The sequence below is a fragment of the Sceloporus occidentalis genome, unplaced genomic scaffold (genome assembly GCF_023333645.1).
Source record: "Sceloporus occidentalis isolate IW3139 unplaced genomic scaffold, rSceOcc1.0.p SCAF_146, whole genome shotgun sequence".
In the NCBI taxonomy this organism is placed as follows: domain Eukaryota; kingdom Metazoa; phylum Chordata; class Lepidosauria; order Squamata; family Phrynosomatidae; genus Sceloporus; species Sceloporus occidentalis.
The window spans coordinates 2,077,461-2,091,312 of NW_028317126.1; positions in this window are offsets into that span (position 1 = coordinate 2,077,461).

The following is a 13,852-nucleotide window of genomic DNA, read 5'->3' on the forward strand; positions in this document are numbered from 1 at the left end:
GGTCGATCTCGGGTAAGCCCCACCGTTGGACGAGTAGATTGAAGGCCATCGGATGCAGAGCCCATTCGCCGCTTAGCACAGGAGTTCTGCTCAGGAAATCTGCTTGAGAATTCAAAGTTCCTCTGAGGTGAATGGCAGACAGAGTCATGTGATGGGACTCTGCCCAAAAGGAAATCCTGAGCGATATATGAAGAAGCCGAGGACTTCTTGTGCCCCCTTGTCTGTTGATATAGGCTACCACTGCTTGATTGTCGGAACGAAGCAAAATGTCTTTGCCGGCGAGCAGATGCTCCCAGTGATGCAGAGCTTTTTCTACTGCAAGCAACTCCAGACAGTTCGAGGGAAGAAGTTTCGTAGCCGGAGACCAGAGACCCTGCACAAACAGGTCCTGATACGTAGCTCCCCATCCCTTGACGCTGGCGTCGGTGGTGAGAAGTACCTTGGAGACAAGAGACCATCTTCTCCCTGCGGCAAGGACGTCCCGTTGGAGCCACCAGGAGAGGGAAGCTCTGACCTGCGGAGGAAGACAGACACGCCTGTCCAGAGCCAATGGGTTGTCTTCCAGATGGTTGAGGACAAATCCCTGAAGAATTCTCATGTGGGCCAGAGCCCAGGGTACTGCATAAGTTGCGGAGACCATCTTGCCCAGCAGGGACATACATAACCGCAAGGAGCTGCGGTGCGCAGAGCGAATCCTGCGTACTAGGAATCGAATCCCCTCTATTCTGGCAGTCGGAAGGAAAGCTTTCCCGGAGCAGGAATCCAGACGAAGACCCAGGAACACTAGATGTTGAGAGGGAACGGTGCAGGATTTGTCCCAGTTCAGAATCCAGCCGAGATCCTGTAATGTGTTGACCACCGTGGAAAGATGAACCCGAAGAATCTGCGCTGACCGGGCATGGATAAGCCAATCGTCCAGATAAGGAATGACTGAGATTCCCTGGACACGGAGATGGGCCGCCACGACTGCCAGAAGTTTTGTGAAAACTCTTGGTGCCGCCGACAATTCGAATGGAAGGGCTTGAAACTGGAAATGCTGGACAGTGGAACCCCGAGGAATTGCCACTCTCAGGAAACGTTGATGGGACGGATGGATGGGAACATGGAAATATGCATCCTTTAGGTCTAATGAAGCCATGAAGTCGTTGAGGCATAAGGTGTCGAGGGTGGATCTTATGGTTTCCATCCTGAACCTGATGAACTGGAGGTGACTGTTCAAAAAACGCAAGTCTATGATTAGGCGAAGACCACCCGGTCTCTTGGGGACCAGAAAAAACGGAGAATAAACCCCTTGGCCCAGTTCTGGCCAGGGGACAGGAACCAGGACTCTGAGGTCTGACAACTGCTGAATGGTGGATAACAGGACTGACCGCCTTGCCTGGTCTGGAGGAAGGTGGGAGATCAAAAAACGGTCTGAAGGTCTGGTCCGGAATTGAAGTTGATATCCGTGCGATACAATGGCTCTCACCCAGGGATCTCGGGTGAGTGAGAACCAATTGTCGGTGAAAAAACGGAGCCTTCCTCCCACCGGAATGGAGGAGGCGTCATGCAGCGTTCTTGGGGTCTTGAAACGCTTTGGGGAAGGCGATCCTGTCAAATCTCCCCTTTCCGCGAGGGAATCTGCCTCGAAAGTTTTGTTCTCTAGACGAGGGGATGAACCTAGAACTATGGCCTCTAGATTGTCCCGGGAAAAAAGGCCGAAAGGACTGGCGTCTTTTTGAAGGAGGCTTTCGTTGAGGCATCCAATGCTTGTCCCCTGTGGTCTTCTCCAAAAGGGACTCCAGCTCTTCCCCAAATAAAGTCTTGCCCTTAAAAGGGATATTAAGAAGCTTGTTCTTAGAGGCATTATCCGCTGCCCAGGCCTTAAGCCACAAGGCCCTTCTGGCTGCCACCGAAAGCGCCGAAGCTCTGGCCGTCATTCTGATGTTTTCAATTGAGGCATCACAGAGAAAATCCACGGCCAATCTCACGGCAGCAACATTCTTGAGGATAGTCTCCCTGGAGGTTTTGGCAGCAATATCCTCCTCGATCTGGGAGAGCCAAACTTTGACAGCTCTGGAAACTGAGGCAGAAGCAATTCCAGGTTTAAAGGTCGCAGCTGAAGCCTCGAAAGATTTCTTAACTGCAGCTTCGGCTTTCTTTTCCATATGGTCAGAAAAATGAGAGCCATCCTCAAGCGGCAGAGTAGTATTCCTGGAGACCTTCATAACAGCAGTATCCACCAGCGGGGTAGCACAAAAATCAGCAAAGTTCTCATCAAAGGGAAACATGCGTTTAACCCGTCTGGACAGGTTAACCCTCCTTTCCGGGTGGTTCCATTCCTGCTTGATAATGTCAGAAAGCGCAGGATGAACAGGAAACGAGGCAGACTGTTTGGAGAAGCTGGCACCAAAGAAAGTCATTTTTCTGGGTGGAGGCCTCCTCCAAATGCATAGCTGATCTCACAGCAGAAATTAAAGTCTCAATTTCCTCCACCGGGAATAAAAAAGAACTTTCCTTCCGGATCTCTCCTTCCTCTGAGGAACCTTCCTCTACCTCAGGATAATCAAACTCAGAGTCTGAGAACAAGGGCTGACGCCCCAGAAGAGCAGGGTCTTGTACCGCGGGAAGGTGATGATAGGCAGGAACAGGAACCGACTGACGGAAGGCAGAGAAGGTAGACTGCATCTCCTCTTTAAGCCAGACCAAAAATTCCCTACCCCCAGAGGGCTCAGAATCCGCTACAGACCTCAGGCAAGCGGAGCAGAGTTTCTTCCTTGAATCCTGCAAAGCCTTGTGACACCCAGAGCATTGGGCATGTTTAGACTTCATAACAGCTTTCTTAGGCTTGTCCTCAACAGAGGGCGGCTCAGAATTATCAGGGGCCGACATGATGAAAGATGCAACAGCACCTGAGCAAAAGAAAACAGCAGGAACACACACAACATCCAAATCACTTACCTTCTAATATATATATATACAGTGAAGGGAGCTGAAATTAGGCTGGAATCTGCAACAGCAGAGAGTTTGGTGCCAAAATTTTAAATTACAACCAAAACGAGGCTTGGAACGCACAACAGGAAGTGCAGAAGCCCAAAACCGGAAGACATCAGACGCCATATTGGCCGAAGCCAGTAAGCCGCAACAGCAGCATCTGTAGGCCGAACAGCCAGACCGGCAGGCGTCCCCGGCTATAGGAGGTGCCGGCAACCCGCCGGATCACCGTAAACACGGCCGGAGGGGTTGCCGCGCTAACCGCCAGGACGGCGGCCACGATCACCGCCGGGACGACGGTGCAGCCGAACACCGCCGGGACGCCGGCGCCACCGCGGCCTGATCACCGTCGGGACGACGGTGCCGAGATCACCGCCAGGACGACGGTGCTGCCGCGATCACCGCAGGGACGACGCTGCTGCCGAAGCCGCGAACACCGCCGCGACCGGGACAAGCGTGGGCGACGCAGCACCAGCCATCAGGCTGAGGTGCAAGGTATCCCCCAGGAATGGGGGCTTAGCCCGGGGAAACGGCTCAACCTAGAGCCTAGAAAATAATAAAAAGGTAGACGAGTCCCCTACCTGGTAGGGCAGGAAAAAACACTGGTGTTAGTAGGAGGGGAGGGCCCTTTTAAAGTTTTTGAGTCCTGCCCTATCAGGTACGGAGGAGGAGTCTATCCTAGTGTCACCTGGGATGGCAGGGAAAAACTGCATTCAGTTCCCTTTAGTTGGATGACTGGCTTGCCTCTTCTGGAGACCATCTTCTTTGGGCTCTGTGGAACCAAAGGTGAGCACCCCAACCTGTCTCTGGCGCGTCTGTTGTGACAATGGACCAGTCTGCTGGTTGAAAACAAAGCCATCAATTGAGCTGTTGGAGAACCACTCTTGACACCTGGATCTTAGAATCTAACTCCTCTTGAGACCTGGACCAGCTGGAAAGGATATGCCACTGAAGTGGCCTCATCCTTGACCGGGCCCATCTTACTGCTGGGATGTTAGAGGATAAAAACCCAGGAGACTCATTGCTTTCCCGATTATGCAAATCGGATATCATTGCAGATGGTTTGATCCGTGTGATCTTCTGAGAAGTAAGGTGCAAAAAGAGGGATACAGAGTCCACAATGCAACCTAGGAAATTGATTCTCCTGGATGGAGTAAGATTAGATTTTCCTATGTTTATGATCCATCCGTGCTGTTCTAAAAATGCTATTGAAGTCTTCAGTTGGTAACATAGTAACATAGTAACATAGTTCATAAGGTTGAAAAAAGACCAAAGTCCATCAAGTTCAACCTATATACATATTGTGTCCCTACTGTGTTGATCCAGAGGAAGGCAAAAAAAACCTTACGAAGCAGATGCCAATTGCCCCATACCAGGGGGAAAATTCCTTCCCGACTCCAAATATGGCAATCAGAATAAATCCCTGGATCAACGTTCTGTCCATATTAATCTAATATCCATAACTTGTAATATTATTGCTTTCAAGAAACACGTCCAGGCTCCTTTTGAACTCTTTTATTGAGTTTGCCATAACCACTTCCTCTGGCAGAGAGTTCCATAATCTCACCGCTCTTACTGTAAAGAACCCCCGTCTGTGCTGGTGTAGAAACCTTCTTTCCTCCAACCGTAGAGGATGTCCCCTTGTTATAGATACAGTCCTGGGTATAAATAGGTCCTGGGAGTGATCTCTGTACTGTCCCCTTATATCTGATAATCTTTCTGGGTACTGTAGTCCTCCCATTCCCCTTATTACTCTGGTTGCCCGTCTTTGAACCCTCTCCAGCTCCACTATATCTTTCTTGTACACTGGTGCCCAGTACTGTACACAGTATTCCATGTGTGGTCTGACTAGTGACTTGTACAGTGGTAGAATTATTTCCTTGTCGTGGGCATCTATGCCCCTTTTGATGCACCCCATGATTTTATTTGCCTTAGCAGCAGCTGCCTGACACTGGTCGCTACAGGTAAATTTACTGTTAACTAAAACTCCTAAGTCCTTTTCCATGTCAGTCGTCCCCAGTGTTTTCCCATTTAATACATATTCCCAGCCTGGATTTTTCTTCCCCATGTGCATAACCTTACATTTATCTGTGTTGAACCTCATCTGCCACATCCCAGCCCAAGCCTCCAACCTATGCAGATCCATTTGTAATCGTGCACTGTCCTCTATTGTGTTAACCACGTTACAGAGCTTAGTATCGTCTGCAAAGATTGATACTTTACTATACAATCCCTCTACAAGGTCATTAATAAATATATTAAAAAGAATAGGACCCAAAACTGACCCCTGTGGTACCCCACTAGCAACAGTAACCCACTCAGAGTATGTACCATTAATAACCACCCTCTGTTTCCTATCACTGAGCCAGTTACTTACCCACATACACACATTCTCCCCCAGCCCAAGCATTCTCATTTTATGTACCAGCCTTTTATGTGGCACCGTATCAAATGCTTTGGAAAAATCAAGATATACGACATCCAGCGATTCACCCCGATCCAGTCTTGAGCTCACCTCCTCATAAAAGCTGATCAGGTTAGTTTGACAGGACCGATCCCTTGTAAACCCATGCTGATATGGAGTCATACACTTATTTTCATTGAGATACTCCAAAATAGCATCTCTTAGGAAACCCTCAAACAGTTTACACACAACAGAAGTTAAACTAACAGGCCTATAATTCCCCGGGTCACTTTTTGTCCCCTTTTTGAATATTGGCACAACATTTGCTATGCGCCAGTCCTGGGGAACAGACCCTGTCACTATAGAGTCCTTGAATATTAGAAATAGGGGTCTGTCTATTACATTACTTAACTCCCTTAGAACGCGGGGGTGAATGCCATCTGGACCTGGTGATTTGTCTATTTTGATTTTGTTTAGGCGGCACTGCACTTCTTCCTGGGTTAGACAGGCGACATGTACTGGGGCAGTTATCTCATCCTGCTGTATATTACCTGGCATTTCATTTTCCTCTGTGAATACAGCAGAGAAGAATATATTTAATAGATTAGCTTTTTCCTGATCCCCGTCTATAACTTCTCCCTCATTACTTTTTAAGGGGCCAACGCTTTCATTTTTAACCTTTTTACTATTTATATAGTTAAAGAACATTTTGGGGTTTGTCTTACTCTCTTTGGCAATGAGTCTTTCTGTCTCCACTTTTGCTGCTTTTATCTGATTTTTACATATTTTATTTTTTTCCCGATAGCTTTTTAGTGCTTCCTCACTGCCTTCCTGTTTTAGTAGCTTAAATGCCTTTTTTTTGCCATTTATTACCCCCTTTACATTTTTATTTATCCACATTGGTTTTCTCTTGTTCCTGACTCTTTTATTCCCATACGGTATGTACCTTTCACAGTGAGAATTTAAGATATCCTTAAAAATCTCCCATTGAGTGTCTGTACTCTTGTTTTTGAGGACATTTTCCCAATTTACAGTGTTAAGGGCTTCTCTTAGTTGATCAAACTTTGCCTTCCTAAAGTTCATGGTTCTTGTGGCTCCTCTAAGAGTTCCCTTATTGAAGGACAAGTTATAATGTATCATATTGTGATCACTATTTCCTAGATGCCCCCTGACCTGCACATTAGTTACTCTGTCAGGTCTGTTGGTTAATATTAAGTCCAGTAGGGCGCCCCCTCTGGTCGGGTCCTGTACCATTTGGGACAGATAATTATCCTTACTTATAGTCAGAAACCGGTTTCCTTTATGAGATTCACAGGTCTCTGTTTCCCAGTTTATGTCGGGATAGTTAAAGTCCCCCATAATAACCACCTCATGGTGATTTAGTTGACTTGGAGAGGATGCCTTGAGAAGCCAGTCGTTGACATACAGGACGACGACTAAAGCTTTGTGAAGACTTGTGGAGCGGTAGCCAAACCGAAAAGAATAGATTTGAGATGAAAATGCTTCAGGCCATTCTTTGTTCTTATAGCAAATCTCAGGAACTTCCTGGAACTTACTGCCATAGGGACGTGTAGATATGCATCTTTTAGGTCTATAGTGACCATGAAATCTCCTTCTCGGATGATGTGGGAAACGGATATAAATGGCTTCCATTCTGAAAAATCCATTGATGTTCTGAGGGCACTTGTTCGATGACCTCTTTCACTAACAATTTCAACACTGCTGCCGACAAAACGTTGTTCTTACTTTGTGTAAGAGAATAGGAACACAGGAAGTGGTCGCGAGGAACAGTGAAAAAACCTGATCTTGTAGCCTACAAAAACTGTTTGTCTAGACCACTCCGTTATTCATGTGTTTTCTGTAGACTGAAACCATGCTTTCTGAAAGTGTGGCAGGTGACCCCTGCTGTCTTGCCTTCCAATGGCGAACCAAAAAAAAGTCTTCCTTGTTCAAACAGCAGGTCACATAAGGCTGCTTTAGAGGCTGTATCCGCCTTCCAAGATGTTAACCATACTCCCCGTCTGGCCATAAAGTAATCTTCCATTTTCTATATCAACAGGGCTTGATAACAGGGCTGCTCCCGCTGAAGCGCAGCTGCCTGAAACATTCTCCTAACGGCTGTTTCGGCTCTCTCATCCATAGCGTCTCTGAGCTCCACTATCTCACCTATAGGAAGCGCGGTTTACTTAGATAACTGTGCAACTTGTACCTCTACCTTTGGAAGCTCTTGCCATTTAATATTTTCTTGAAACTTGAATTGCTTAAAACGCTTAGAAATAAAAGCTCGGTTGCCGGGGTTATTCCACTCCCTCTGCATAAATTCCACTAATTTGGGAGGAATAGGGGAAACCCTTCTTAGTTGCTCTCAGTTGAAACTGAAGAACGCAGTTAACTTCTTTAATAAACTTGTCAATTTCTCGAGGTGGAAAGCCAAATCCGTTCTCTGAATCATAAGAATTAGTCTCAGAAGATGAGTGAGAGCATTCCCCCGAAGAACGGTCAGACCATGCCGCCTTTAATGCCTTTTGCAGGTGACTCATGTGCAGGAGATTTAGCCGCATCTTAAAATGCTGAAAGGTCTGGGATAAATTATCTTGGAACCATCATAAGAATGACTGCATGTCTTTTTGCTTTTCTTTTGCCAAGATGTCCGCAGCACACTGTTGGCAAGTCTTTTTTCTGTAGCCGTCCAGGAGCAGCATATTACACTCTGCACAGGCTAGATATCTAGCTTTAGAAGCAGCTATTTAGCAGGAGGAGCAGGTTTGTCTTTTTCTGGAGATGAAGGGTTCAACATGTTTAGATAAAACCCAAATTAAATCCAATGCAAGACAAGCGTGTGGACTCTTGTGGTCAGTCAGGTTTGCACAGCTTTAAATAGGCTGCCAAATCATCAGAATTGGCGCCATAAAAATGAACTGTCCCGCGCATGCTCAGATCGCACTACAGGATCACAGTGGAACGAATAGCCACCCGGGCGTGCGTTCCACACAACTACACATGCTCCTCCTCCGTAACCAAAAAGGATAGAGTGAACGCTGCGTCTGTAAGCCAGTTACGAGGCGCGCAGCACGGAACTTCCACCCGGGAAGTTTAAACCGCAGCCAAACACTAGCCCCCCCCCACCCCGGCAACAACCCGTGTGCCGCACCATCAGAAGAATCCACAAAGCTGTTCACCTTACGAGGGACTAGAAAGAACTGAGGACTCTACCAGTTTGCCGGCTTTTATGGGTAAGAGGGGAGGAGTTTACTTTTTGATTGGTCTTTCAGAAGCTTGTCCTGAGGGAAAAAACAACCCATACGTACTGCCACTATACGCAGGAAAAAAAAAAATCTTGTACGCTTAGTGGCAATGGCTGTTTTAACATTTCTGGTTGTGTTTAGCTGTAATTTTTCTCTCATTTACTGCACCCACACAATTTGTATATTGTTTTGTTTTCAGAACAAGAAGGACTTTCTTTAACTACCATATATTATAATATATAAAAAAAATAAATTCAGAAAAAGTTTTAATTTGAAAAATATTTTGCTCATCTACAAAAGCTAATGAGGAAACCTGCTAAGTAGAGTCTAATATGTGTCCTGGGTTTAGAAATACCAAATGTTTTTATTGTTTGTTATAGAGCAATTAGTTCAAGTTTCAAAATTTGCGATTATGAATTTTCAACACTGATATTGTCACAAATCCTTGAATCACCCCCATGTACAATAGTTTTCAACACCAAAAGTAGTTTGCAGAGGTACATTTTTTGGGGCGATTTATTCATACAGATTGTAATTCAGGTATAAGTTTTCTGTGTATTTATAGGGTTACTAAAAAACAACACTATATGTGTTCAGCAAAATCTTCTGAGTACAGTGATATCAGTTATGCATAGGTTTGTTGGGGAGCTAAAAGTCCACATTTGGGAGGTTTGCATTTCTGTTTTGAGTTTTGATATCTACTCATTCTACATCCATGTCCTATTTGAGACATCTTTGGAGCCGGTCAATTCAATTTACCTCCAGGGTATTTCAAATGATGTTATCCAAACCCTTTACATGCACTAATTATAACACCAGCCTTTGTTGAAGTTTGTTGTATCAATTTAACTAAACAAAAAATTACTACCACAACCTTTAACAAAGGATATTGGTAGAATTATTGGATTAAATGTGATCAAGGAGTTCCTTGCCAATGAATATCTTTGGATCTTACTGATTCAGCAATATCCCCTGAGGAACGGAAGTGATCCTTGATAAGGCGCCATATTTGAAAAGCACACTGCCTTTCAATAAGAGCTCTGGGGTGTAGAATTTAGTCCGAAAAAAAAATTAATAATGTGCCTTATCTTATATGCAATTTAACTAGTGAGCGCTAGGAGGCACTGGGAGGAATCTTAGCAGATCCAAATATCTGGACCTACTCACAATATGGAAGAAAAGGGGGTTGACAATATTGGGTCTGTGCTCCAATAAGAATTTAGAGAATTTATGAGTAGGGAACCAGCTGCCTGACAATTGGTGGCATAAATATTAGTTTGAGATGTTAGGAGCTCAAAAATAGAATTAGGGAAAAACAAATGAAATATATATTGGTTCACTGGGATTAATCACATCTGATGAGGAGTGGCAATACGTGGGAGAATTCTGGCTCTGATTTATTTTGGGGTACACACCATTGGTCAGGCATAGAGACAGGTTCTCTAAACTTTTTTTTTTTTTAAAGGAAGTGTGCCCTGGGCATCATTATCATCTGCCAGAGGAGCTCCCTGCCGGCGACCAATAGAGCCGCTCGCATGGACATTTAACTCCTGGAACTTCCCCTGGCCTAGTTCTGCTGTCAGGAGTTAAAGGTCTGTTCGAGCGACTCTTAAAATCCTGATGCCGGAACTAGGCCAATGGTCTCCCCCTCCAGACCTTTAACTCTTGGAGGGAGAGACCATTGGCCTAGTTTCGGTGTCAGGATTTTAAAAGTTTATAAGAGCCACGCTATTGGTCGCCAACAGAGGGCTCGTCTGACATCAACCAATGAAGAACTACTTAGCCTACACCGCCTACCCAATTTCCTCTAGCCACCTACCAAACTAACCTACCACCAATACTATTAAGATAGATTTTTCCCTACCTAAAATCCTAATTTCCGCTATCCCAAATTCCCTAAAAACTGTCCACCAAACTAAATTAACACTATAACAATGATCTTTCTCACTCCTCCAGATGCAGAACATTAAAGCTGCCTGTGTAGCCTTCTGGAAAATGTAGTTTTCTAAGCGAAACCTAAGAGAGTATAAACCAGACTCGCGCATTTGTTTTCATATGAAGGCCTTTTCATTAGGGCTGCAACTAACGATTATTTTCATAATTGATTAGTTGGCCGATTATTTTTTTGATTATCAGATAAAAAAAAAAATATGCAAATTTTTCATTTATTTAAAATAAAAACGTATAATTTTACATTAAGATGCGTCATTAACACTTTTTTCTCTTTATGACAATGGCATTTCTCTATCCGCCTTCTTATTTTACTGACTTAATTATTATGTCAGTAAAATAAGAAGGCGGATAGAGAAATGCCATTTCTCTATCTATATTTTTAAAGGCACAAGAACCCAAAACATTATTTCTCAAATTAAGTTTTTGTCAGGACTCAGGTAATCAGGTCGGGTAGGAGCCCATATGCAGGGGATACTTGGGGTTCGGTCTGTAACCCACAATGCATGATTATACAAACAAAGACAACACAAGCAGAAATCTAGGTAAGGCAATGTATTGTATGTATATGACAGGATAAGCAAATAAGGGTAATACAGTCTGTAAGCAAGAAACCGGACGTATGGCAGGATGAATAAATACCGGTAATAAGTCTTTTGGCAGGGATCCCACTTGGAAGGGCACAAAAGGCACAGAGCCCGCTTAGAAGGGCACAAAGCAGGGAATCCACTAGATCAGGACACAAAGCAGGGAATCCACTAGATCAGGACACAAAGCAGGGAATCCACTAGATCAGGACACAAAGCAGGTAACCAGAGCCACAGCAGAAAGGTCCACAAACTACAATACAAAGGCCCTGACTGAAGGGCAGGTTCATAAAGGCAGGGTAATCCAGGTAACAAGGCCCAGCTGGATGTATTGATTAGGGCTCAACTCAGGTAACAAGGCACACCTGATCCTAGTAATTGAGTTCTGAGTGCTCCAGAGGGCGGAGGGTGGCCACTAGTGGAAGCAGATTTATATACCACAGGTATGAAAAAGGCAGCGAAAAAGTGGTTCCTGACAGTTTTACCAAAATACCAAAAAAGTTTTACTAGTAAATATTAATTAATGTAAACTATTTTTTCATATTTAATAAAAACTATGATTGAGAAAAATGCCTCTTTATATTTTCTTTTATTTGCCAACCTGCCCCAAGTTATTTGCCACTCTGCCCCAGAAATGCCTTATACCCTGCTATATGCCACGCTGCCACCCTGATATCCCTTATACCTCCTATATGCCACTCTGTCCCCTGATATGCTTTTTACCCCCGATATGCCTAAAAGCCCCCAATATGGTACTGTGCCCCCCTGATATGCCTAATAGCCCCTATATGCCACTCTATCCTCTGATATGCCACTGTGCCCCCTGATATGCCTTATAGCCCTTTATATGCCACTGTGCCCCCCTGATATGCCTTATAGCCCCCTATGTGCCACTCTGTCCCCTGATATGCCGCTATGTCCCCTGATACGCCTTATAGCCCCCTATATGCCACTGTTATGGATGCACTATATATCAGCAAGAAATGTTTATTGCTTTAATGAATATAAGCTGGCCTCGACCAATAAAGGGTTACACCTCACGCAGATACGTGAGAGATGCAAGTAGCAGTGTATTCAGTTATCTATATTTTACTAACCGCAAGCGCCATCCTGACTATATCTAGTTGCAGGAAATTATCTGTTTTCTGCCTTTCTGCCTATTTCCGCATAGTTTCAGGATTAACCAATTAATAAGCTTTACGTAACCTGACGTCCCTCTTTCCGGACACTATATAATCTATAATATAAACAAAATAAAGCAGAGTGATTTTGGACCTGACCCAGAGTGTGTCGTGTGTCTTATTTCTCTCTCCGTGCACATACATTTATATTCACATAATTTGGAGCAGTTCAACAATTGAAGAAAGGCTTTATTGGAAAGCATCCAAAACACTTGGCGCCCAACGGGGGATCGAGGAAGTCGTACCTGTCGGAGGTCCCTCCCGGGGAGAGTTCACGCCGCGAGCTGACGATTGGACCCTGGGACTGCAGCCCAGTTACAAGGTAAGATCATTTCTTATGTACCTTGTGTGTCACTCGTTACTCACGTGTGTATTCGGAGGAGGGAACTCAGGTGGTTGACGCACCCTCGAGAGGTAATAAAAGAACCCCATGTAAATATACTGTCGTAGTCACTTGTTGAACTGTGGTGCCTCCCTTTTCTGGCAAGCACACTGTAGTGGAAAGGAATCGGTAAAGTGTTGCAAGTCTACACCGGATCAACCCAGTTGCTCTGATCCCCAGACGGTGCCGTAAGACTAACACTAATTTGGACAGCCCAGTCGCCTGTCCCCAGTACACTGTAGTGGGAAGGAATCGGTAAAGTGTTGCAAGTCTACACCGGATCAACCCAGTTGCTCTGATCCCCAGACAGTGCCGTAAGACTAACACTAATTTGGACAGCCCAGTCGCCTGTCCCCAGTATATTATATTACTACAGTGTGTGTGTGTGCCTCGTATCAGAAGGTTTCGGACGGTTGCGGACAAGGACAAGGTTACGATATCGTTGCGGAATGGGGAACAATAACAGCGTTCCAAGTGGGTCTTGTACGCCCTCCCAATTAGTTGCCGACAGACGAGGGAAAAGGTACATTAAGCAGTTATCTAAGTTGGAAAAACGATACAAAATACCCAAAGGAGGAACCTTATCGATTTGCACCTGGCAAAACCTCCTAAATGAAAAGGCAGGAAAAATAAAATGACGACGGATTGAAAGATACTGTTAAAATCTGGCTAGATTGTAGCAAAGAATTTAAATCGTTAGATGGCGAAGAAACGTATGATGAAAAGCACTCAAGATATCTGTGTAAAATTCTTCACCATACTGTCGTCCCTGGATTCCCGACGCTTCTGTTCTAATGCAACCACTATATGACTATATACCTCGAGAATTACCAGCAATTTTTTATTTAACACCAGAGGCACTGGACTTATTCGACGCTCTACAACAAATGATTGCCTCATCTCCAGTTTTAGGAATTCCGAACTATTCTTTTCCGTTCCGTCTTTATATTATAGAACGGCAAGACCATGCCACAGGCGTTCTCACTCAGATGCACGGTGGTCGACATCGTCCCCTCGGATTCTACTCCAAACGATTGGACCCAGTTGCTCGCGCGACACCCTTCTGTGTAAGAGCTATTCACACTGCCAGTTGTTTTCTGGACGTCTCTTCAGATATTGTCCTCGGACAT